The following is a 13,518-nucleotide window of genomic DNA, read 5'->3' as shown; positions in this document are numbered from 1 at the left end:
AGAGAGCAGGAGCTGGGCCAGCCTCACTCACCCGTCCCTTCTGAACACAGTAGGTGCCTGCACATAGTAGGTGATTTGTAACTAAGTAGAGAACCAAACCCAATTTGGATTCTGAAGACCAGTCTACATGAGCTCTCATCCTGGGGCTGCTGTTCTTGCAGCTGCTATCCTTTTGCATTTCTCTTGCTTTCGTTGCTGCCTGCTCATACCCGTCCTGATCCTCCCTTCAGCACTTCCTTTTTGAGGCCTGTTTTAGTCCGGATGGACTAGATGCATTGCAGTAACAACTTAGCCTCAAACCTCAGTAGCTTACCTTAGCTACAGTGTATGGACACGTCCAGGAGGCTCTGCTCCACATAGTCACTCAGGCCCCCAGGTTTCACCACGGCCGGGGAGAAGACAGCTGCAGCCCCACACTCAGGCCTTGCTCACACCTCACAGACCAGCTCTGGCCACAGGGCTCCCCCTAACTCCACCTCCCTGTAGGGTCTGGGAGGGGTAGTGGGGGCCGTAGATACTTGGCAAGCAGGTAATGCTTCTTCTACATTAACAGCCCCCCTCACCCAAAGTACTGTCAGTAAAAGTTCCTGGGACAGCACAGTTCCAACCTATGGGTCTTTGTGGTTCACGGTCACTAATGGTCACTGGTGTATCAGAGGAGGGCCTCTCCCCGACGGAAACCTTGATTCAAGTAAAATCACCTCCACACCCTAGAGAAGCTTCCCTATCTTGATTTGCAGAGTGAGACAAGCCACGCATCCTTATGGCTGCAGGGGCAGCCCGCTGGGGGCATGGGACCTGGGTCTGTGGGCGCCAAGTGCCATGTCTGTGGCTTGACATTTTGCACCTAGGCAGGGGCAAGCACCTTCCCTTTCCTCATGTGTAAAGTGGGATTTCAGTCCTGGCCCTTCACTGGCTCCGAGGACCAGGAGAGGACACAGGTGTCAGAACACTCTGGAGGGAGGGTTATTCTTAACTGCCCCACAGTAATCCCGAAGTTCATCCTGTCATTCGTTCATTTAATCTGTCCATTTCACTTCTTTTTTTTACATTTTTTATTTTATTATTACTTTTTTTGGGCGAGGGGGAGACAGGGTCTCACTGTCACCTAGGCTGTAGTGCAGTGGCACGATCTCAGCTCACTGTAGCTCTAACCTCCTGTGCTCAAGCATTCCTCCTACCTCAGCCCCTACGGTATCTGGGAACACAGGCACACACCACCACGCCCAGCTTATTTTTGTATTTTTGGTACAGATGGGGTTTCACCATGTTGCCCAGGCTGGTCATGAACTCCAGAACTCAAATGATCCTCCCACCTCAGCCTCCCAAAGTGCTAGAATTACAAGCATAAGCCACCATGCTCAACCCCATTTTACTTCTTCTTGAATACTCACTATGGGCCCAGCTCTGTGTTCATTGCCATAGATTTATTATCTCTTTTAAGCCTTAACACAACTCTGTTGAGCATGGAGACCACTGTCCCCATTTCACAGATGGGCAAGCCGAGGCCAAGTGGAGGAGAGAGGCTCATAAGCACTGGAGGCAGCTGGACTCCCAGGCTCACACTCATGACCCCCACCTCCCAGCTATGCCTCTAGACTTACCTTCTTCCCAGTGTGGGTGGCGGCCACTCCCAGCATAGGTTGCAGATTCTGCCCTGCAGTTGCAGGAGCAGCCTCCCACCCGGATATAGGAAACACAACATCTGATCCAGACAGAATTTCTGTTTAATGGGGGACTTGAATCCAGCCAGAGAATCCTAGTCTGGTTTTAATTATTTCCCACCTTGCCCCGTGAGGGTGTGAAAACCTTTGATTATTTTTCGTCTAACAATAAATTCCCCACCCCACACCCACCCCAAGGCACACGTCACCACAGGTCTGCTGGAATAGTCACTGTGCCTCAGAAAAAGCTGTGACCACACTTCCCCGTCTTCCAAATGGAATGGAGGAGGAGGAAGTGAGGACGGGGGAGGTGCAGCCGAGATTCACACAAACAGTCCCTCTCCTGTGCATGCACAGAGAGGCAGCTGGGAGATGAAGCACATCCTGGGCTTTGTGCGTCGCCAGAGACACAATCATTGACTTTTCCCTCTGCGCGAACTTTGCAAATGATGCTCTTTAACGCACTTGTGAGATAAACAGTGGCTGTTGCAAGGGGCCTCCTGACCATTGATTTTTCGCTTCTTTCTCTTCACTTCTGCCTCAGGCTCCTTGGTTTTGCTACACCCCAAATCCTATCTGGTCCTAATTGGGTTTCTTATTAAGAAAAGAGTCTCCTACCTACATACACCAAGATGTCCAAGGGCTGTCCCCACTTGGACTGTCACATTTGCGTGCTCTGACTCACATGTTCTGCCTTTTCCTATCGCCACCAGGAACCAGCCTTCCAGAGTCCATTCCTCTGGGTCCTGGACTCCAGGCCATGCACAGACCCGATTAGACCTCTTGGGCTCTCAGCTTCTGACTCACCATCCAATTCTAAACTTTTGTAATTGAATCGAGTTCTTTGTTGGTTTATTTGGCCTCAAATGTCCAACTCGCAGATTGATTTCAACCCTTCCCTGCATCTCAAACCTCACCAGTCATCCTGAGCTCGGGTGGTTTTATTGTTGTTTTCCTTTCCCAGACTTTTAAAAATAATATTTGTCCCAGCGGGGTGAGTCGCTCTCCTCCCCATGAGCATTGGCAGGCTCTGCGGCATGAATCACTCGCTCCCGTGCTCCCTGTCCCCTGACGCGTTCCTGGGAGGCCTCCAATGCTTTCTGTGGAATGGTCCGCGCCGTGGCTTTGCCGCTTGCATCTTCTGCAGAGGCGTCTTGGCTGTCATCTCCTGGTTGACAGTAGGCCTGGCTTTCTTGAGAAGCTCAGATGTTGAAGCTACTCAATTACCTGAAGTACAACCCAATCTGTACCCCACTGGTCTGGAAAAGTGGTCCCCTCATGGCTGTGACCTCTTGGTCTGGGACTTCCCAGGGAGACTCAGTGACCATGCCCGCTCCCTCTTTCCAACCGTTGAGTAGGGCCATTTGGATGCTTGGGCCTTTTGCCAAGGGGATGGGGAGCGTCTGAACTGGGCTTTCCAACATCATGGGGGTTCTGGAGTGTTCCTCCTCATGGCAGGTGTCAGAAACCTCTAGAATGCTAGCTCTACAGAAGCCACCCTCCCTATCCATCATCAGCTCCTCAGCCTCTTTTTCCACTTCTGCCATCATTTCCCAGTGGCTGGCGGGCTCCAGCTAGAACGTAAGGACTGAGTTCAAGGGCAGAAGCTGGTTACTGTCCCCAGAGTGGGGCATAGTATGCCAAAGCAAAATCCACAGTCAGACAGACCCGGACACAAGTCCCGTGACCTCAGATAAGACCCCCCCTCGAGGTCTCAGTCCTGGGAGGCCTGCCGCCAGAGGGTCCACTCTGGGCCTGAAGGGAGGCAGCGCGTGTAGCGCATTCGGCATGGCCATGGCAGGTGCTCAGCAAGTGCCACTTCCTCCCACTCCCCATTTCTTATTTCAGGTATTGAGAGCCCAATCATGAGAGGGGCCAGAAATCAGAAAAGCCAGGAAAAGACAAGCATCCATTAATAACTCCATTCATCCGCACTCCACAGACACTTTTTACTGGGCACCTACTGCGTGCCAGGTGCTGTTGGAACTGTTCTGTGTGCCAGCCATTCGGTAGTCAGCAAGGAAGACCAACCATAAACAAACAGAGGGGAAAAAGTGCACAATAGAATGCAAAGTCCCATAACATCGAGGTGACAAATGAAGCAGGGTGACAGCAAATGCTAGTTGTGTGCAGACAAGCGGCCTGGGTCGGAGCACCTTTGAGGTGGCACCCTCCACCTTGCTGCTGTTCTCTGTTTCCATTTAGCAGGGCGATGACTGGGTTTCTAGGTTCATCTGTTTGTCTCTGTGCTAAGCAGGTCTCCAGGGTGATGGCGAGATGTCTGGCTCTTGACCCTCTGGGGCACAGCACTCCCCACTTGGTCCAGACATGTGTAACTCAGCTCGTCACCCGCACAATGCGTCTCATTTCTCCCATTGCTGAAGAATGAGGGGTTTCCCCAGTAAGTGACTTTGCCACCTTATACCTTTAAGTATCAGCCCTCTGAAAATGTTGACCATTCAGTGGAAATCTTCCTAAAATACACAGTGCCTTTTCTAACCAGTGCAAGGAATCCTGAGCCCAGGCCACAGTCTGGGGACACTGGTCAGATCTGTTGAGGTGTGTCTGCTGTTTGCCCCTGTCCTAAATAGCCCCAGACTGCTGTGCTTTTCCAGTGGTTTTAATATCATGTTTTGATACTTTTTGTGTAATCAAGGGATCAAAAAACTAAAGCCTACGTCCCCGTCGTCTGTTTTTATAAATCTAGTTTCATTGGCACCTAGCCATACCCACTCATTTACATATTATCAGGGGCCGCTTTCGTGCTACAGAGCAGAGTAGAGTAGTCGCAAAGCTAAAATTATTGACTGTCTGACCCTTTATAGAAAAAATGTGTGTATCCCTGGTCTAATTCATGGCTGCTAGTTGTCACTTCTGGAAGTCTTTTAGGAACCTGCCACTATTAATCCCAGTGCCCTTTTCAACTCCTCTGGGATGAGAAATTAAATAAACAAGTTTGTTTATAAAATTAAAGTAAATAGGCTTTCAGTGGCTGGGCCACGGGGCAGGGACAAGGGCTTTCCCATAGGTGACAGGCAGAAGCTTAGTATGTGGGTTTCAGGCATCATTTTGTTTGCCAGGGGCTCTTTTCTTTATTTTGGCTTCTCTGGAGTCTTGACAAGTGGGTGACAACATCTTGTGCAGGCTGTAGTAGTCACGTAGCCTTAACAGCATGTGACTTGCTTTGCTCTAAGCTCCTTGTTCCCTGAGTCGCTGTGCTGGCCCCTAAATGGTGGCATTGCCTCATATTCCATTTGTGCCCCACAAGAGGAATCTGGTTCCCTGAACCATATGCAGGGGCCTCCTGCTGCCATTGGAGGGCCCCTGTCATAGAGATGCCCTCTGGAAACCATGTAGATGTGTCTGGATGTTGAGGTGTGTCACCTTGTGCTTCTCAGAGAGGTCAGCACCTGATAGTCACAAACTGCTATGTCGCGAATCTCAAATCTCCCTGGGATGTCTTCCTCTTGACCAGTAAGCAGAAGCCGGTGTTGGTGACTGTGGGCTGCTGCTTGGTGCTGTTAGTGTGGAGACGATACATGGAGAGTTTTCTAATTTCCTAGGGACTGGAACTTTCTACCTACCCACTGTGCCCCTTGATCCCTACAAAACCCTGCAAGCTCTATGGACGTTCTCCCTGTATTTGTAAGATCTTGTTGCTCTACTTTTCCATTGATAGCCCCCTTATTCTCATCACCTGCCCTCCTCGTTCTCTAAGTAGGAGGATCCAGGTCATTGGAAGATTCTTGCCTCAGGTCGAGGAGTCAAAACAGACTGGGAGACCAGCACAGTACAGGGCTGGTGCAAGGCAACCCAAGGCCATCTGGATTCAAGCTCTGCAGACCACATTAGGGTTCTGAGCATTGAAATGGATCTGAACCAAATGAAATTGATAGGGCCCTTTCAGTGTGTGTAGGAGACATGGCAGGCAAAGGAGTGGGCACAGAGTGGAGATAGCAGGTGCTGCGAAGTTGAGCGGCCACCCTGAATCCAGCCTTTTCAGGAGGCGTGGCCATCGCAGGCAGCAGGCGGCAGGAGTGGGTGTGAGCCGGCGACACAGTGTGTCTCCCTGCTTGCCATCGCCTGCTCACTCTGAAACAGTAGGTCCAGCTCCCTGCTCTGTTTTACAAGAGAGCTCACCCCATCTTCTCCTCCTGACTTGTCACTAACTTGGTTTCCACCCTCGGCCTTCCAGTATCCTGGAACTTCATCTTCATAGCAACCCCAGGGGTAGTTAAATCCAGTACCAGAGGTTTCTAGATTTGGTGTTGACGTGGAGCAGCCCTGGGAGCCCAGGAGTTCACCCCGTAATGGCTTTTCTTAGAGTGGCAGCAGAAATGGGCAAAACAAAGAGTGTCGAGTTAGGCACAATGTTCACCACAGCTGGTGACTTCCTGGATTCTCTTCATCTCCTCTTGGAGTTTCTGGAGTTACCGTGGAGATATCAGGCCTGATGGAGATAATAGCAAAAAGCAAGATATGCGGCTGATTAATTCTTGAACCATTTTTAAGCTAACAAGCAAACAGCTGGGCTTTTTTTTTCCTCTTTAATTTTTGTCCTTCCTCTTTTCAAACATTTCGTGTACTGAGGATAACGACACCAAAGGGTGTTAAATTGGTTCTGAATGTCCACCTCTGGCTGGCCACATTTTAGTAACGATTTCATTAGCCTGAATTATCCACTTTATTTTCTTGTAATGGGATTAGCTGTACTTGAGGCAGCTGAAGACCAGAGGGGGAGAAAGTGGGGGAGAGCATCCACTGTGTGTTTCATTAACTCACTCAGGCAGAGGGGTGGAACTGACCAGAATGCAGTATCCCAGGCCAGAAATCGTGCCTCCATCCTCTCCTGAGAGGAGGAGCATGCACAGCTGTCCCAAGGGCTTGCTCCACCCAAGGGATGGCAGAGGTGCCTGGGTCTGGCTGAGAGATGCCTCCTTGGGGACAATTTCTTCCAATTATACATGTGGATAAGAGGGAGATCCGCTGCTTCTTCAGAGCTCCACGAATCACACAATCACATCTGGCCTCTTCTGCTTAGGCCCCTTTGCCATCTCAGCTCTTTGCTGGGAACTCCTGATGTTTACTAGGAGGGGTTGGACTCGCTCAGCCAGCTCCTCGCTTTGACCCAAAACACCATAAGGGCTTAGGAGGGGTCAGCTGCTTGGCACCAATACAGATCCTTTTCACAGACAAGTGCATTACTCACAACAGCTCCCGTTTCTTCAGTTCCTGATAAATGCCAGGAACCGTGGATTCAACGACATTGTTTGGGGGGGTGTTGGTTGGAGCCCATTTTATAGGTGACAAAACTGAGCCTCAGAAAGGTGGTGGCAGGTGCCAGGCTGGGATCTGAACCAAAGTCTGGCTCCACACTTAGGTTCTTTTGGTGATGCTGCGACTCAACCCCTCACTGTCAGAGCTAGACTTGCTCTGCAGAAGCTCTCTGCTATATACAGTCCCTGGTGAGTTAGAAGTGTTACCTGAATGTTAGTTAAAGACCAAGGCCTTGTGCCTTAATGTATATGCTCAGCCCTTCTGAAATGACTGCCGCCTTCTCCTCTCCCACGTCGTACCTCCCAGCTGTCTTCTGTGGAATACCAGTGTCCTGAGAGATGCTAATAGCTTTCCTTGTTTGGGAGTTTGAGAAACACTATGTCTTTTCCTTTCCCAGAGAAATCCTCCATGCACCTGACATCTTAAAGCCACTGTCAAGGTCTGCAGCAGAAAAGCTTGCTGAACTCTGTTTAAACAGATGTCTCCCAAACTTGCCAAATCCCAGAAGACTTTACACACAGAATATCTATTAATATCTTTCAGGACAAGTTCAAGAAACACTGTTTTTAAGAAGTTATCTCTGATTTTTAGAACTCTATTTTTATGAAATTCTCTGCCCGAGGACTGTATTCAGGTTCAGCAGACAGGGTTCCCCCTTCAATTGCTTCTAAACTCCATGCACAGATCTACCCTGTCTACTGTGAGGCAACAGGTGAGGAGAGGATAGGCTTTGGGGTTTCATCAGGCCTTGGTGTGAGACCTGGCTCACCATTTAATAGCTTTGTACATTTTGATAAATACCTTAAGCAGCCAAAGACTCATTTTTTCTGTATGTAAAATGGGCACACAGCTGCCTTACAGGGTTACTGAGGATGCATAAGACTAATACATGGACTATATTTAGCACAATGCCTGGTCTATTGTGTGCTCTTAAATAAAGGGTGTGACTACAGAAGGTGCCTGTGATGGAGCAGGAAAAAAAAATACTAGAATGTCCATTTCTACTTAGGTTTTATTTCGTCCTTCTACATTTCCTATTTATTTATTGAGACAGAGTCTAACTCTCGACCAGGCCAGAGTGCAGTGGTGCAATCTCAGCTCACTGCAACCTCCGCCTCTCAGGTTCAAGCAGTTCTCCTGCCTCAGCCTCCCCACTAGCTGGGCTGTTTACAGGTGCACGCCACCACGCCTGGCTAATTTTTGTTTTGTGTTTTTAGTAGAAATGGGGCTTCACCATGTTGGCCAGGGCAGTCTAGTATTCCTAACCCCAAGTTATTCACCCACCTCGGGCTCCCAAAGTGCTAGGATTACAGGCGTGAGCCACCGTAGCCGGCCTTAAATTTCCTAATTTTTATTTAAATATCTACATAGAGAATGAAATAGCAGTACATGTGCACATCATTTATCAGTTTTAAACTGTACATATATTGGGGATGCATGCTGAGAACTATTTTGCTGAGAATGTGCACCAACCCTGGGTTGGAGGGGATTGAAAACCACTGGCTTAAAATCCACGCCGCCTGGAGGCCAGAGCCCATCAGGTCCACTATTCTTTCCCAGCCCAGAGCTTGGTGCCTGCACACAGGATATGCTTGGGAAATATTTGCCTGGTGATTGCAGGATCCATGGTATCTGAATGACGAGTCCCATGACAATTCCTACCAAGCTTCAAATTGTGGTTTGAGTGCTGGAGATTGGTGAGGGATGATTCATTCATTAAGTGTAGTCACAAATGTGTTCACATCTGAGGTAGATGCTGTGCAGCAAATTGCCGTGGCAAGACCCTCTCTGTCCCCAAGGAGCTTAGAATCCTGCAGACGCTACATGATGTGAACACAACTGAGAGGGCTGGTAGGCTGCAGGGGCCAAAGGAGAGGTCAGAAAGGCCCTGTTGCTTGTCCTAAGACCTAACCCCAGGTCATAAGGAGGTAAGAGGATTCCTCATTTTGGGAAGCAGACCAGCCCTTATGATCTCTTGAAACCAAAATCAGAATGGAGCCCAAATGCAGAACGTGGTACCCAAGGCAGCCCACAGACTCCTTCTGTTGTTTTTGGCAACATGGTGTCTTGACTTTGTTACCAATATTTTAAAATTGTATTTCTTAAAATAATTTGGACCACTAGCTTCTTTAGAAGAAGGGGAAGATCTGCTAGTCCCGGGCCCAGATGTCCACCTGGCTGTCTAGCTTGGGGTGGAGTGGCCCCTATCCCTTCCAGTGGGGCAGTGGACCTCAACCCTGAGCAGGCCCACACTCACTTAGAGGGCTTGGTGCAGCCCCAGAGCTTCTGATCCAGAAAGACAAGAGGAGGGCAGGACATTGCATTTTTGACAAGCTCCCCGGTGATGCCGATGCTACCAGTCCAGGGATCAGTCCAGGCTGGAAATGATTTGCCCAGGTTCACCCAGTTGGTGAGGGCAGAGCCAGGCCAAGAGCCTACTTTTTGAGTGCCAAATCCCCCCCATCCAGAGCCTCTCAGGAGAGTCTGTGGGTTCCACCTGAAATGCAAGCCCTGACTCTGATTTAGAAATACCATTTAAGTGCCCATCCCTGGGATTTCTCATCTAGAAAACGAGAGGGTCACGCTTGCCTGGAAAGGACTCCAATGAAAGGCTACTGAGAAAAGCTAAAGGCCACCCTGCACACCTCCTTTTTTCACTTTCTTGGAAACTAGGCCATTTTTCAGCCTCTAGGAGGCAAAAATGAAACGGAATATTGCGTTGATGGTGATAAGGTAACCTTTCTACACCTGGCTCTCACCATGATGAGCAGTAACTGGAGAAGTTCAATCTAAAAGGCACTCTCTAAGAAGAGAGGGCAAGAAGAGAAGAGGAAGAAACTCCACACCTAAATATGCCTCCATTAAATGGCTTCCAAAGCCATTGCCTCTTGTCAGAGCAGGCTTGACCGTGCACTTTGTACACACTCATCAACATAACCTTCTCAGGGAGGGAAAGCATCTCAGCGCAGGGCAAACCATGCTGAGGCTCCTTATTTGTGTCTGCATCTTGGCCGGGGTTGCCTGTGGAGGAGCCAGTGTCTTCTCGTTCCCACCAAGCAGCACATGATTTGAACATCATTATCCAGACAGTATTCCCTTGGTAAATGATCTAGCTAGCCCACCCGCCTTTTTTTTTTTTTTTCTTGCTGTGATGATTCATTGCCTGGAAGGAATAAACATGGATACTTCGGAAAGAGTGTTGATTCTTGAGGACCAAACGCTCCTTGTAATAGCATATGGTTGCACTACATAAAAGAGCATCATCCTATGGGACAGAAAGACTGAATGTGTTGCCCCGAAGTGTGACTATGCTTCCACAAGAACATACAGTTATATGAGATAATGCATGTGAAGTATAGGGACCTGGCACTCGGGGAGATGTCAACAGATGATGAATTCATGATTAAATGAATGGAAACAATGTTTTCTGAGTGCTAAACACAGTCTCAGGTTCTGTAGACACAACAGAGTATAAGAGCCCTGACATCTTGGAGTCCACTTTCGGTCTCTAGCAAAATGAGAGGAAAGATAAATAAGTAAACAAGCCATTTCAGACAGTGCTCAGATGTGACAGGCGGGGGGTGGGTGTGCAAAGGAGGCAACATTAGATAGGATGGTCACGGAAGGCCTCTTTGAGGAGTTGGCGTTTCAGCTGAGAATTGAATGGCAAGAAAGAGTCAATTGTGAAAACATCTAGGCAAGCAGGGCTCCAGATGATGCAAAAGGCAAGTGCAAAGGCCCTGAGGTAAGCATACATTTGGTGGGTTCAGGGAATGGGGAAAGCCAGTGTGGATTCTTCATGGTAAATGAAGGGGTGCAAGGCATGAGATAAGATTGGAGAGCACGAAAAGTATGTCTGATCAGGCACAGCCTTGATTCCCAAGTAAGGAGCTCAGAAATTATTCTGAGGATGCAAAAACCATTAGAGAGTTAAAGCAATTTGGAAGAGATGATGACTGACACATACACACAAAACTCCAGGCAGTAGTGGCCATTGAAACCCACTGTGGGAGTGGTGATGACTAGCACATATTTGTGAAACTCGGGGCACTAGTACCCATTGAAACACACCAGATTGATTGGATTAGCCTCTGTTAGAGAGTTGGATGAGGCAGGCTTGAGACCAGCCCTCACCAAAGGCTTTAGTTTGTATATATCTCAGGAAAAGTGAGAATTTTAGATGATAGTTCTGTTCCCAAGCCTCCCTCCACTACAGAAATTGCCCATTATAGATGAAGGGATAGGTTTGTTCCTAGCTGTGCAGTTGGGCTATCTCTCCAACTTGCCACAACTGGGGACCTTGGCCACATGGGAACTTTGTAAGGGAAGGGGAATGTGAGGCAGGACACTGTGCAAGGCAGCTGCCATCTTACCATATTTCTTTCCCAGTGGGAATGGTTCCATGGGTCCATAAGTTTCACTGGTGGGGCCCTTCTTTAGGATGGGGCCAGGGGAGCAGTAAGCAAAGATCAGGCATCCTCAGCTCTAGACCTTTATCAGTTGAGATAAGTGGCTTTATCCCAGAGTCTTCTTGTGCATCTGAGGAAGGGGGGAGGGAGCTCACTGGCTGCTTCCCAGCTAAGAGGCTTCCCATGCAGCTGCCCCCAATCAAGGTGAGGCCCCTCTGAGAACAAGGTTAATGCTTGACCTGCTGGTGACTCCCTCCCTGCACTCTGCATCATCTTTGGCTGCTTGTGGATAGGTGGACCAATCGTGTGAGCTCTTAGCAAAGCATAGACCTGTGGGGCACACCACCCACTTTGAGCCTAGCTCAGCCTAATGCTGCGCATGGAACCTTGGGCAAATCACTTCACCCGTTGTGGTAGGTAAGGGCTCACTGAGACCTTGGAGAAATCATGTTCCTTCTTTGAGCCTCAGTTTTATCCATCTAGGAAATGGGATTGACATTGCTCAGCTCACATGGGCCTTGCGAGTTCATGTCCAGCAGGTGCTAACATGCTGCAGGGCACGTAAGCGCTGAGGAAGTACCCAGTGAATGGACAGATGTGCATGTATGTGCGTCATGTGTGTTAGAAAATTGGTGGGGGTGGCATATTTGAAAGGCTTGTTAATGCCAAGAGGTTTAGCTATTTTTTCTTACCTCTAGAAGGAGCAGAAGAAGCCTGCAGTTTATTCTTATCGTGAAACCACCCCTTCATCTTGTTCAGATCACACCGTTGTTCTGACTCTGGGTCTCTTGGGTGGCAGCAGACTTTCTTTTCTCAACAATGCCTTGGGCGCAGGTGGGGAGAAGTTATGCCAGCAAACTCCCCCACATGACTCAGCACTTCTGCTGGGATTCTGGTTCTTCCATCAGATCCAAATAGTGAGGGGCACTTATGTCCTGGGAGCAGAGGGCCCTAGGCTTGACCCCCACTTGGTGCCAGCATGTAGGCTGTGGGGTTAAGCCAGACTCCCAGCCTGCCCAGGCTCCAGGTACCAGCACAGCTGCAAAACTGTCCAGCTCCACCTCTCTGGAGGGTTCTCACTTCCTCTGCTCCACCCTTCCTCTCACTTCTTTCCCCCTGAGCCTGTCGCTTCAATCAGGGAGGGACAGAGAGACCCAAGATGATTCATCCCTTTTCAGTAGCAGCTGCTAGCCAGGGCTGAGGCAAGACCAGTCAAGGGGCATGCAGTTTGCACAGAGAGAGGAAATCCCCACCCACCCACACGCTGCCCCCCCCCCCCACACACACACACACACATATTGTGTCTGCCTTCAGGCCTGTGTGCAAACACGATTTCCATCCCCCGACTTGTTTATGAGTGCTGGGCATAATTGGCTTGCCTCACGCAACACCTCGGAGCCCCGTCCCACCTCCTCCCCCCTCCTCCCTTCTCTCCCCCCACCACACACCTCAAAAGAAATTAGAAACGTGACAACAAACTCCAGTTGTGGAAAACCCACAAACCCACCACCAGTCATGCTCCTGGCATGGCAGAGGGGGTGGGGCTGCAGGGTGGGGAAGTAATTGGTGAACCCAGGGTGAATGAAATAATTGGAAAAGTGAGGTGTGAGTTTGTTACCGAAGTGTGAGCCTGGTGGGGGAGGGAAGGAGGGCTGTGTTTAAAAGCCCGGTATGTCCTCTTTATTCACAGCTTCTGATACAGTAATTGCTACTTTGTGGTTTCTATTATCTGCACAGTGGGGAGTGTGGTGTGCGTCTCCATCCCCCACCCCGAGCAGCAGAGTTGGGCTCAGGGAAGAGTTCCTGGGTGCCCGTGATTTTCTTCCTCCCCAGTCGCTGGTGGCCCTGCGCAGCTTCACCCCAACAGCGGCCTAAGCTCCCAGGAGACAAAGGTTCATGCACAACTTCCTTCAAAAGCTGCTCTTAAAAACAGCTTCGTAGACCTTGCTGTCAGATAAGAACCTTAATAATGGCTGGTATTTATATATCGCTTATCTCCAAGGAGCTAAAGGTACTTCATCGATTTCTTCTCCCCCAACCTTTTTTTTTCTTTTTAATTCTCTTTCGATAGCTCTCTGAGATCATTAGTATTGGCCTTATATGATCCCACACCGTTATACAAGTGACCAAGCCACTCACTGTCCAGCTTTGTTCTTGGGCTGGGAGAA

General features: G+C 49.3%; 1 protein-coding gene and 1 long non-coding RNA gene across 2 annotated transcripts in view; one reads left to right on the top strand and one right to left on the bottom strand.

Moving 5' to 3' along the window:
- RBM19 (RNA binding motif protein 19) overlaps positions 1–13,518 on the top strand; it is a 142,445-nt gene that overhangs the window by 88,760 nt on the left and 40,167 nt on the right. The gene's annotated exons all lie outside the window — the stretch shown is intronic.
- LOC134732053 (uncharacterized) lies at positions 1,710–12,460 on the bottom strand. The gene is made up of 2 exons (XR_010114952.1): positions 12,043–12,460; positions 1,710–6,114 (listed from the first exon to the last, which is right to left on the bottom strand). It is a non-coding gene; the product is annotated as an uncharacterized lncRNA (long non-coding RNA).

Source organism: Symphalangus syndactylus, chromosome 13 (assembly GCF_028878055.3).
Source record: "Symphalangus syndactylus isolate Jambi chromosome 13, NHGRI_mSymSyn1-v2.1_pri, whole genome shotgun sequence".
Lineage (NCBI taxonomy): Eukaryota > Metazoa > Chordata > Mammalia > Primates > Hylobatidae > Symphalangus > Symphalangus syndactylus.
Note: the sequence above shows the minus strand (reverse complement) of the source record. Positions and strands in the feature narration are given on the sequence as shown.